The sequence below is a fragment of the Haemaphysalis longicornis genome, unplaced genomic scaffold, assembly GCF_048455015.1.
Source record: "Haemaphysalis longicornis isolate Haplotype H1 unplaced genomic scaffold, Haemaphysalis longicornis Haplotype H1 scaffold_1, whole genome shotgun sequence".
Taxonomy (NCBI): Eukaryota; Metazoa; Arthropoda; class Arachnida; order Ixodida; family Ixodidae; genus Haemaphysalis; species Haemaphysalis longicornis.
In genome coordinates, this window is record NW_027526203.1 from 407,242,382 (window position 1) to 407,255,206 (window position 12,825).

Sequence of the window (12,825 nt, forward strand, 5' to 3'; positions counted from 1 at the left end):
TTTTTCTCTCTTTCCCCATCTTGGCGTTCTTCGAGCCTTCGAAATACGTCCTTGCGGTGGTGTCGCGGCTATTGGCCGGCTTTCGTTCAGTTGCACCAATAACTGCATTCGATATCCACTAAAAAAAAAAAAAACCACAAGTGCAAAGCAGTAGCGGAGGGCAGATCTGCTGCGACGATGATATCACGCAGTGCCGCTTAGTGATGGCGATAACTATAGCTTTCGCAGTGCTTCCCTTTCCACATTCTCGAATAATTTCACATTAAGGATGTTTTAAATATCCCCACGTCTGGAGAGCCGCCTGTGGGGTATAAGAGTAACATCGGTCACGAGCGAGTGTAAACTAGACACGTGCAACCACACTAGAGGGAGGCTTATTGGCAGAAATGAATGAGTGAATGATTACTTTGAATTTTGTACCAAAATTCTATACAATGCTCGTCTCCTTGCGAAGAGTGGTGTTCTCAAGTAAGCGGCGGCTTTCCCGGTTTCTGACGGTGTGTTAAGGGGCTATAGGAAACGCAATCTGCAGAAGCTGTGTTGACGCCTCAGTTTTCTAGGGCCACTGTTTCGATTAAAGCTCTTGTGATTAAAATGTCTTTGTTTCACCACTAGGGCACCGTATCGTGCGCATGTATGCCCAATGGCGTGAGGAGGGCTATGAGCATTAAATCTGGCGGTAGATCCTCTCTTACACGCATGCTGATAAAAAAAGATTTAAGGACGTTCTCCACTTGTTTTTTTTTTTTAATTTATACAGGTTGAATACCGGCGGTATGCTTCAGTAGCTAAGGGGTTGTACAGCCGAGCACGAGGCACCTGGTTGATTACTTATTTGTCGAGGGTGTTCTCGTATTTCTTATGGCGGATTAATAAAATCACAATATTTCCGCACATTATCTCCCCATAAAAATTTGAACGCATGCAAACGGGCCTGTAGTACCACCGGGATTCAAAAAGGCCTATCAATGTGTAAAAGGATGGCGAATAACGAACATTCAGCTGAGCGTAGGTCATTGCAGGGTGTGTCACGGGGAAGCGTCTGAGTGCCGGGACTTCACAGCTGAATCCGTGTCTACCAATGTTGGCACCGAGCGGTGCGGTTTTGCCCTCGACAGAACAACGGCCTCTAGGGTAGGAGTCATGATTGGTGTGTACGTTAATGAAAATGTAATTGGAGCAGTCACGCTGATTTAATATAATCACGGAAATTATAGCGCTAATAAACCAAAATACAAAAGTGGCCATCTTCTGCGGTGCTTTTACCGACACATTTATGCAAGGTAATGTAGCATGACCCCCTAGACACTGTGCAGTAAGGTTGTTTGTGTAACGAATCTATGCGTCCGTGTTACTTGTCACCCCACATCGTCAGTATCGCGAATACATTTTCTACAGGTTGAGGTATGTTAGGATTATTCTATGTGAATTAATGAGCGTAGCGGCTTTGCGATAAAATTTCGGAGTAATGTTTTGTGATGAGGAACCCATTAACATGTTAGTTTTTCGGAATGCTTGCTAGGCAGATCAAAAATTGTCTTCACATTTTTGCAAGACCCTTTCACTCTTTTATATATGCGTATATTGACAATCATACCCTTACAATACAATTACAATCGTGTCCTCTATTAACGCGACCTTATAGCTTAGTATTCATCTGAGTTCTCGGTATCTTCCATTATTTACGCGGAGGCATCTCAGAGTGCCGAAAAGGCTGGGGTGGACCTGTTTCCAAAATCTCTAAGTTCGGACTTTTTGTTAAGAGTTCCTTCCTAAAGACTAATTTTTGCGGCAGAATTTTTAGAAATTGTTCTTGCTTTGTGTAAACTACCAAATCATCAAACTGAAATCATCTCTTAAAGGCACACTGAAGTGAATTTGTCAAGCTCCCGTTTTTGCTTGCTCTGCGTAGACTGGCTCAAATTACCACACTTTAAATCGTTTATCAGGTTGACAAATCGGTAATTATTATACAAAGCGCGAAAGAAGAAAAACTACCATGCGCGTTTTGCGGCGGCCGCACCAACTAAGCTGTGACGTTGGGAGGAGGGGGCACCGTGATTGGACGATGCCCAAGGTTATCAACCAAACAAGTTTCGGTTTCGGTTCCGTAAAACAACATGTTTGACATCCGATGGCGTCGTTGGATGGACATTCTCAATATCCCAGTAATCGTGGTATCGCGCTTCTGCCATGTTGTCGGCTGTAAAATGCATAAGCCCCCCAGGACGGCTTGGAATCGTAGCATTCACTAGCCGAGGCCTACGCAGTGCATGAACGCCCTCCGTGTCCCCGCAGACGCTCAAATGCATGCGCTTTTTCCCCATATTTGGAGCTTGCCTCACTCATGCCTGTATCGTAAAAAGCGTGTTCGCACCAGGCCAAGGGTTTGTTGATTCTGGCCTGTGCCCACTGCCCGCAACCAGTCGGTGCTTATGGCAACAGCACGCCAACGAGAACTCGCTAGCGCGCCAGTGCCAGCCTGCGCGAGTTCTGTGGACTAGTTCGTGGAGCTATGAACGTGCGGCCCCCCAAAAAAGGTGAACTCATTATAGAAAACATCGGCGGAAAATGAAAAAGTTAACTTATATAAAAAAAGCAAGTACTCGCGGGGATTCGAACTAGCGACTGGCAAAACACCCGCAATGACACACCTAGCGCTCCAGACCACTGGCCCACAAGCGCGCACTGCCGACTTTGGAAATAGAAGTAATATAATGTATAACCAGCTTACACTTTTATTTAGTTTTAGTATTTCAAGCAGCTTAGGTGGCTATTTGTTGTGTTGCGCTCGTGTAGTAAGCGTCCCCCGAGTTTCCACAATAGCTCACGTCTAGCAATTGCATTTCTTAGACGGAAAACCGTTCGCAGATGCGTAGTCGTGCTGCTGGCCGCTGTGCTTGTTCGCCCAGCGAATAAAAAAGTGCTTCCCGCACCCTAGTTTTACGCTGTACCGTAAAAATATCAGTTGATTTTATTTCCTTAGTACCTATATTGACTTCGCTGACTCTTCTCCCGCCTTCAAGAGGCCTTATATTTTCCTACTGGCGTACCAGTCAGCGAAGCGTCGCATGTGCACTTGTGCAGCGCTTGTGTGAAGCGACCTTAATTTGGAGCTAGATACAGTGTACAAACTCACCAAGTAAAGAAAGGCACATTCTTCCATTCACAAACGTGTCCTGGCTTCGTTTCAACTGAGTGAACGAATTGCGACGACCCGTCGGCGGCCGGCGGACTAAGCGCTGGGCCGACTGACTCTGGCTGAAGGCCGGGGAGCCGTGCAGTAGCGCAGCCAATTGCCAGCTCCTCTCCTGCTGACGTCCCACGAAAACGCCACAGAAAATGGGAGAGAGTGCAGAGAGGAGGACAGCATTTTTGAATTGATTTTTCTACTAAATAAATTCGCGTAAATGCGCTCAGAGTGGTCGAAACAGGGCCTAGGGACTACGGACTACAATTTGCGCTCGTAATTCCGCATTGTTTACAAATCACTTCAGTGTCCCTTTAATAGCTCTTCAGAGCCTCCAGTGTACACGAAACTCCTCTTTTTGCTTCCTGGACTTGTAAAGGAGGTATCTTTGACATGGGTTCTCGGAAATACCGGCCTGAGTGGCCGTAAGATGACGTATAACCTTCCTAATCCCGCTATCAGAGCTCTTGTTCGATAAGGCATGCCGACCATGCCTTTTTTTGTATCGTCAATGCATTTTGGAATCTAGACGCTACTCATCCCAGATCCGCTGTTGTCTAACGAAAGTTATATTAATCAATCAATCAATCAATCAATCAATCAATCAATCAATCAATCAATCAATCAATCAATCAATCAATCAATCAATCAATCAATCAATCAATCAATCAATCGATCGATCAATCAGTCAACCAACCAACCAACCAACCAACCAACCAACCAACCAACCAATCAATCAATCAATCAATCAATCAATCAATCAATCAATCAATCAATCATTCAATCAATCAATCTACAGCCTACTCAAGTCCACTGCAGAACGAAGGACTCTCCATTAACTTCCAACCGCTTCTGTCCTGCGCTGCTCAAGTCCATTCTTTGCTCCTAAGTATCCTTATTTAATCCCTCCATCGAGATGATTGGTCTTCCCTTCTTCTAGATCCGTCTCTTGGTATCCATTCTGCTACCCTGGTGGTCAGGCAGTTGTCATTTCTTGTAACTACATGGCCAGCGCTAGTACATTTATTTTTCTTAATTTTACTATGATATCATCTACTCGAGTTTTTTCCCTGTTCCAGAAAGCTCGTTTCGTGTCCCTAAGTGTTACTCCTACCAATCTTCGTTCCATTGCCCGTTGAGCTGTCGTACCTTTGGCGAAACGGTATCTCCATGTCTTACTCCCTTTCAGATAGGGAATTTGTAGATTTGCTTGTGAAGGATTGTCGCGCCCATACATACCTTATACATGCCAACTAGAAGGCTTATGTAGGTCTCTAACATGGACGAGATAACAAAAGTAGCAGAACGATACTACACCAGGCTATACGCCAGTGAAGCTAGACCAGGAAAAACTACTGCGCCTGCAAGCTTAGCTTGCGTCTCCTACTATAGTAAAGACAAAAAAAAAAGGCATCAAGGGCATGAAAAGAGGAAGAGGTGCAGGTGACGACGGTATAACCGTGGACCTTTTAAAGGAAGAAGGATATATTCTACTGGGAAAGCTTGCTGGAAAAGGCCAACATAATTCTGGCTCAAAAGAAGGGAGGTTGATAGATCTTTAACAACTGTGAGTATATTCTCAGTTGTTTGCAAGCTGTTTATCTAAGTAATAGTTAACCGCATAAGTGACAGCCTAGACTCTCCACAACCCACAGAGCAGGCTCTCAACAATGGATCGCATCCGTGACGTCCGTCATATGATGGAAACTCCGCAGAGTGCACTAAATCCCTTTACAAAAGTATATACATGCTTCCATTTGTATTTAGCGGTAATACAAAGCAATCCCCACCGATCTCTGTTGCCAGATTCCGAGGCTCGACTTACATGTCTTCTAGGGCTGTCTGCTACCTAGCAACACTTACGGCGCCAGGTTCTGCAATCAGTAGTACAATTTTTTGTCCATTTTCGTCGCTTCTAGGCAGTTAGGCTGTTCCTTTCGTGGGTGAAGATTAACTGTACGGGCCTTACCTTTCCGTGGAACTTATCCTGTCTTTTGGGGCCACAAATTTTAGTAACGTACAAAAGGAGATTTATGTTCTTATTCAAGCTCTTCTTTCCGCTGCAGGTTGTGTGAACCACTAGGGAAGCCAATAATATTGGTTATTTTTGGTTTTATTACAGTGCATTTTCATTGCACGCTACTTTTTATTATCTGGACGATGAAGCCGGTGCGCAGTCAAGCCTTTAGCCCGGCCAATCCCTCCTAATGAGTACGTTCCAAACACATCGAGGCCATCACCATCATCATCATCGCCATTAAAATCATCATGGGATGGCAGTAGGGGATCATCATTGCAATTACGGGCTGTGCGGCTAGGTTCGGCGAACTCCAAACGCTTGCTAGAATATCATCAGCCGTCATAGTCACGAACATTGTGGTGGTATATCCTACCCGAACGTCCGATAGCGGCCATCGCCAGGTCAACCATGCCATGAAGAAGGCCACAGAGGAAGCAGAAACCTCAGCGGATGCTGTAACGCTGCTGGTCGCAGCGAGTTACTGTGTGAAGTGGTGAGCGGGCAACTACTAGACAACGGACAAGCGAGCGGGCTCAGTAAATTAGCGAAAAGCGGCAGTACTTCTCGAGTTAGATGAACTTGAATTGGATAATAACCACTGTATTGATAGAATAATTCATGCGGCATAATAAACATTTACCATAGCAAAGACAGTATCTGGAAGGGTATATCAAGCGTATTCTTCCTTTTTCGCAGGGTGCGTGAACATGGGGGCTTCCGAGTGCCGGGGCTTCACGGCGGAGGTCAAGCCCGGACTGAAGAACAAAACGTGCGCGGAGTGGTCAGGATTGAGCCACGCCACTAGGACGGCCTCCCTCGTTGGAGCCGCCGTTCGTGTTTATTTGTAAAAATGGTAATTACTACAGATCATGTGGTAGTTTAGGGATGCACTTGCGGTACCCGGACGGATTAGAGTTGCCATTACTGTAAATCAAACGTACTTATTTGTAACACGAATAAAAAAATTACCTATGTTGAGTAATGCCTCCGGTACTTATTCCGACGCATTTAGCAAGATAGTTACATCAACAGCTCGTAGCTCTGATCGTTTTCTTCCTTTCACCTTCCCTGTTTTTTTTTTTTCATTAAAATTTCCACCATTATTTTTGGCTCTTTTAATGCCTAATGATTCTTTTCGGTTGCTTAATTTATTGTTCTTTATTCTTTTCCTCATTGTTGTTTTCCTATTCTTCAATTTCCTACTGGTGTCCTGAATTGCGAGAGCACAGTCCTCTTTCCCAATCTCTTTTTTGAGCCACGATCCCCCCCCCCCCCCCCTTCCCCCTGCCCCCAAATCCAGAAAATGTGTTGTTATTTCGTCAAGTGGGCACTCGTGCGGTGCGTAATGTCATTTTGTTTGAAGAAATCTTCGCCCTCAACAACAGCGAACTAAGGCTGCGTTTTCGCGGAAAGACTGCCCAATACACGCTACAACCCTGCTGTTAGCACGGCCTTCGTCGGTAACGTGTCCGGTGCTACGCGCAACATTTCATGAATAGTTCCGTCTGCGAGGGTGGTTTGGCATGCTACATAGGCTATGTAAACGAACAGCACTTGTACTACATAGGATAATGTTTACTGGCTCCCAGACCTAGGAGGGAATGCTTTACGAAATTACATGCCCTCCTGTCAGCAACGTCAAGGCGATAACTCAAAGTTGACGAAAAATGTTCTGCCAAGCTGTGTGACAGTAAAAACACACATCGGTCATTTTGCTATACACGCTTTCTTAGTCTCCACTACTCTATAATAAGCTCACAAAAACACTTTGCTATTCATGCTGCTCTCTTGCATAAACGTGTCGTAACAAGAAGCACCGGAGACAGCGCTCGAGATATAAAGTTTTTATTCGTGATACCACTTCATATGTTTGATTTACATGATCAATAGTAGTAATCACAGTCGGTCCCAAAAGGGCATAAGACCGCTCTACACGTTTGAACCGCCCGCGCGCCCGACCACTCTACGCGTACGTTGATCTTGACTCCGGCCTGGCCCTCCGCCCTCAAGCCCCGGCACTCAGAAGGCTTCCTGGTGACGCAGCCTGCGACAAAGGGAAAGCACGCCTGATATTCCCTTTCTGATGCTACGGATTCTTACTCAAGTAAACGCTCGTCATACAGCATCATTTCATTTACCGATATGGATTGTATAATCCCACTGGTGCTCTCACAAAGCATTTAATTAGCGCCGCTATCCCGCTTATTTACTCGGCCCGTTGGGTAGCTGCCTGGAAGAAATGGCTTATACCTCAAGGTGATGGACCGTAGCCGTATGCGCCATGGGGCTCGGAGTGACTGTATGCATGGCAGCTGGTCCCGGATAATGTGAAGGGAAATGGAGAGACGAGCTAGTTGGTGAACAATTTCCATGAGTGAAACTTAAGCGCAAAAATTTTACAGGGACGAGAAAGGGCCTGTGCCGTTCCCTTTCTCGTCCCTGTAAAATTTTTGCGCTTAAGTTTCACTCAATGTGAAGGGGCGTAAAATGGGGTATTTTTGCAACGCTGCCAATGTACGCCCCCCGGGCCGATTTTCCCCCCTGACAGCAGCTGCAGCCTCTTCAATGTTTTTCAGTATACGGCTCGTCTTGGCCCTAGTGAACCTGGGTCCTGTAACGCCGTCTGCAGGTGGGGTCGTTGGCGAAGGGGGCAGGTTACCGTCGCTCGCGTATGGTAGTGCGCTCACCATCTCACCGCTATCAGCTGCCAGCGGAGGTGCATCGTGACTCGAGATGGCTGCCTGCTTGGTCTCTGCGTTTACGGTGTTCTTTCCCGTTTTCTTCATTGCAGCGGTTGCGGCCTTTGACAAAGCCGTGAGGTTTCTTTCACCGCCAGATGATGGTCCGCTCACTAGCTCACCGGAACTCGTTACGTCCTGCAGCGATTCAGCATCAGCATCAGAAGTTTCCGCTTGCTTTGTGCTCGTATTCATAGCGGGGTTGGCCTTTCGGTGGCCGCTGTAGGACGCTGTGGTAGGAGTTTCCATCGAAAGCTTCGTTATGATGACTGCCGATGTCATTCGGTTATCCTCTCAGGGCCGGGTTCGCAAAACCTGGCGGCACAGCCACTATTACGATGATGATCGCCTACCGCCCTCTGCTAGCGCTGATTATCTTCTTCCTCTCGTCTTTTTTTTTTTCCTTCAAAGCATCACAGTATCATTTGTTACTCTTTTATGCCTAGTTTTTCTTTTAAATACCTAATTTATTGGATGCGTTCTATTTGTTTTTGTATTTTTATTTGTACGTTTATATTTTCTACCGGTGTCCTGGATCACATCAACACACTATTATCCGATCTACCTTCGTTCAAGTGAGCCATTGATTCGCTCAAATATCTTGGACTTGCATATGACAGTAAACTGAATTGGCGCCTACACGTTGAAGATACAGCGGCGAAAGGCTCCTGTGGTGTATCTATACTAAGGGGTCTTAGCCATAAGCGAACACGTTGGGGTAGATACGCTCTTGATGATCTACAGAATGTATGTTCCACCAATTTTAGAATTTCGGGGTGTTTTGTTCTCTGGCTCTGCGACCTATAAGCTCTTGTCTTTGAAGAAGCTGGAACGACAAGCATTGCGTTGCTGCCTAGGCCTGCCGGGTTACGTCCCGATTTGGGTAATGTAGTTAGAAGCCGGAGTCCCTGTTGTATGGTCAACCTCCCATGTCGATTGGCATCCGCAGCAACATCGCGGGCAATGCGCGTGAACTGGCAGCGCGAGAGAGATTTCTAGAACAGTTCGCTCTGGTAATAAACTGGTGACGCGGAGCTCCCGGGTCTGCCTCTTGCTTACGGCGTACACCTGCGACCGTCCTTAAAACATGGTGTCAGAAGATGAGTGAGAGCATCGCCACAAACCCAGCCTGCAAGGACCACGGTAAACTGGACAACGCCCAGCAAGCCACGACGGACCGCCGCAACACCGCGCCGAGTTAGGCCTTGCGGCCTTTGCCTCCATCAAGAGGAGTGACTGCAAAGCCACGGAAAACAGAGGCCACACCGACCAACAGAAACGCCTTCAGTTGCTTTTCCAAGTATGTCGTCGTTCATTATTCAGCCTCCCGATCCCTTTTGCTTTTCTTCACCCAACGAGTGGCCCAAATGGCGGAGAAGGTTTGAACGCTTCTACACGACGTCAGGCCTAAGCGCGAAGCCGGAAGAACACCAAGTAGATGCCTTGCTCTACATCATGGGGGACAAGGCTGAGGACATCTTCAGCACATTTGAGCTCGCCCCAGACGAAGCAAAGAAATTTAGCATCGTGATGGACCGCTTCGAGAAATACTTCATTCCTCGCCGCAACGTGATCTACGAGCGAGCACGCTTCAACACGCGGGTGCAAGAAGAAGGGGAGTCTGCCGAAGACTTTGCGACGGCGCTTCACGCACTGTCCCAGCATTGTGAGTACGGCAGCCTTCAGGAGCAACTGGTCCGTGACCGCTTAGTCGTGGGTATTCGTGACAAGAAGTTGTCTGCCAGACTGCAGCTCGACCCCGACCTAACGCTTCAGAAAGCCCTGGAATCAGCACGCCAGCTCGAAACGGTCAGGCAACAGCAGGCAGAGCTTCACCCCGACCTGCCAACCGTCAACAAAGTGGGCGCTACACGTCGTGCACAGCGGCAAGACACACGCAAACCACCTTCTGACTCGAGTCAAGGCAGACCCACGGCTAACACATCTCAGGCCCCTAGGCCTTGCCGTTGGTGTGGTAGAGGTTCGCACTCCCGATCTACCTGCCCAGCAAAGGACGCAAAATGCAACTCGTGTCACAAAAAGGGACACTTTTCGTCCGTATGCCTCTCCAAAAGGGTGGACATTGTTCAAGGCGCCGATCAGGAATCCAAATGTGCGTTTCTTGGCACCGTGAGTTCACCTGGCATCCACAACTGGGAAGCTACCATCATGGTACAAGGACAACCTTTGAAATTTAAAATAGACACGGGCGCAGATGAAACTGTACTCTCTCCAGAAGCCTTCGAACGACTTCAACATCGCCCCACTTTGGCCAAGTCTCAACGGAAGCTCCACGGGCCAGATGGACGGTCGTTGTCTGTACGGGGAGTAGCACGACTGCAACTAGCGTTCCGAGATCAACAGACCACCGAAGATGTCTACGTTCTCGAGGAAGTGCGCTGCCCTCTCCTCGGCAAGCCAGCAATTGAAAAACTCCAGCTGATCACCTGCCTCAACTATGTCAGCCACACGGTCAACCCTAAAAAGGAGTTTCCGTCACTTTTCACTGGCCTAGGCACTCTACCAGGGAAGTACGTCATTCGCCTTCAAGATGGAGCGACACCGTTTGCACTGAGCTCACCCCGACGGATTCCCATTCCCGTTTATGAGAAGACAAAAAAGGAACTGGAACGAATGGAACAAACAGGCGTCATTTCTCGAGCAGATGAGCCAACACAGTGGTGCGCTCCAATGGTGCCGGTGGTGAAGCCCACAGGAGCCATACGTGTGTGTGTGGACTTCACAGAGCTCAACCGGTTTGTGCTAAGGGAATGGCACCCGATTCCTTCGGTTGAGCACACTTTAGGACTTCTCTCTGGAGCAAGAATTTTTTCCAAACTGGATGCCAATTCAGGTTTCTGGCAGATTAAGCTCGCGGAATCAAGCAGGAAGCTAACGACATTTATCACACCATTTGGAAGGTTTCACTTCAATCGCCTCCCATTTGGCATTGCCTCAGCCCCGGAGATATTTCAGAGACAGATGAACACCATCTTGGAAGGTATACCACGGGTCTTTTGTCACATGGATGACATTCTCGTTTGGGGAGCTACCACAGAGGAGCACAACGATACTCTTCGTACAGTTCTACAACGCCTCGCCCACGCGGGAGTCACGCTCAATGAGGCCAAGTGCGTGTTCAACGTCCGAGAGCTTATCTACTTGGGACACAAAATCGACCAGGAAGGCATTCGACCGGATGAAGCCAAAATCAAGGCAATCACAGAGATGAAAGCCCCCACGAACAGAACAGAGTTGCAAAGAGTACTAGGTATGGCAACATACCTAGCTCGGTTTGTTCCCAACCTTGCGGAGGTGTTACAACCTCTCACTCTGCTCCTGTCCAAGAAACAAGAGTTTGTCTGGGATTCATATCAACAAACCACTTTTGACAAGTGGAAGCAGCTTCTCACAACAAGCCCAGTCCTCGCTGTCTATGACCCTGGCAAGGAAACAGTCGTAACAGCAGATGCTTCTTCATTTGGAGTTGGAGCCGTTCTTCGCCAACAACAGGCTAAAGAGAACTACACAGTTATTGCCTACGCTTCTCGCCTGTTGACGGACACAGAAAGACGCTACGCGCAGATCGAGAAAGAAGCTCTAGCGCTCGTCTGGGCTTGTGAGAAGTTCGCAGACTACCTCGTCGGTAAACAGTTCCGTTTGGAAAGCGATCACAAGCCGCTCATTCCAATATTCACCTCCAAAGCATTGGATGGCCTCACGCCAAGGCTGCAGCGTCTGCGAATGCGCATGATGCGCTACTCCTACGACATAACGTACGTGCCAGGGAAAGAACTTCTTGCTGCAGACGCATTGTCTCGTGCACCGCTCACGGCTACAGATCCCTGGGATCTAGCGGAAGAAGTCGAGACCTTCGTACGTTTCGTGACATCGAGCGTGCCCATCAAAGTGCCATGCCTGCAATGGCTTAAGGAGTGTCAACAGGAAGACAGTTTGTGCACACAACTAAGGAGGTTTTGTAGCAAACAATGGCCACCTAGAAGAGACCTGTGTCCGGAAGCCAAGCAGTTCTTCCAGTTCCGTCACGAGCTGTTTCATGAAGATGACATTCTTTGGTATGGGACCCGAGTAGTAGTTCCTAACTCATGCCGACCAGCTATCCTGCGGCTACTGCATGAGGGACATTTCGGAATAACGAAGACGCTGGCAAAAGCAACAGATACAGTCTGGTGGCCTGGAATTTCACGGGACATCGAAGACGTCGTTAAGCGTTGTTATAAATGCGCCGAAACCACCCTCAACAGGAAAATGCCGCTCAAACCAACACCATTTCCAGAAAGACCCTGGCAGCGGATAGCAATGGATCTATACTTCCAACACAACAAGTGGTGGCTGATCATCACAGATTATTACTCCAGATATCCGGAGATCGCACGTCTTGATCAGCTATCGGCAGCGACGGTGATAACCCACTGCAAGTCAATCTTCGCTCGCCATGGGATACCCGAAGTTGTTGTCACAGACAATGGACCTCAGTTCTCCAGAGTTTCCAGGTCAGAATTCGCCACCTTTGCTCGTGACTACGGGTTTCAGCACGTCACCTCAAGCCCTCACTACCCTCAGAGTAATGGAATGGCAGAATCAGCCGTGAAGATCATTAAGGCATCGACTTCGAAGACGAGAGACGTCTACACCACTCTTCTGGCTTACCGGACAACACCGCTTAGAAACGGCTACAGTCCGGCCCAACTACTGATGGGACGCCGCTTGCGTACTAAGCTACCCATGGCGTCCAAGCTGCTGGTTCCTGAGCTGCCCGACGTCCAAACTGTCCAAAAGTTCGAACAAGCGGATAAGGAACGCCAGCGTAAAGCGTACGATCGACGCCACGGTACACGAGACCTCCCCGACCTTTT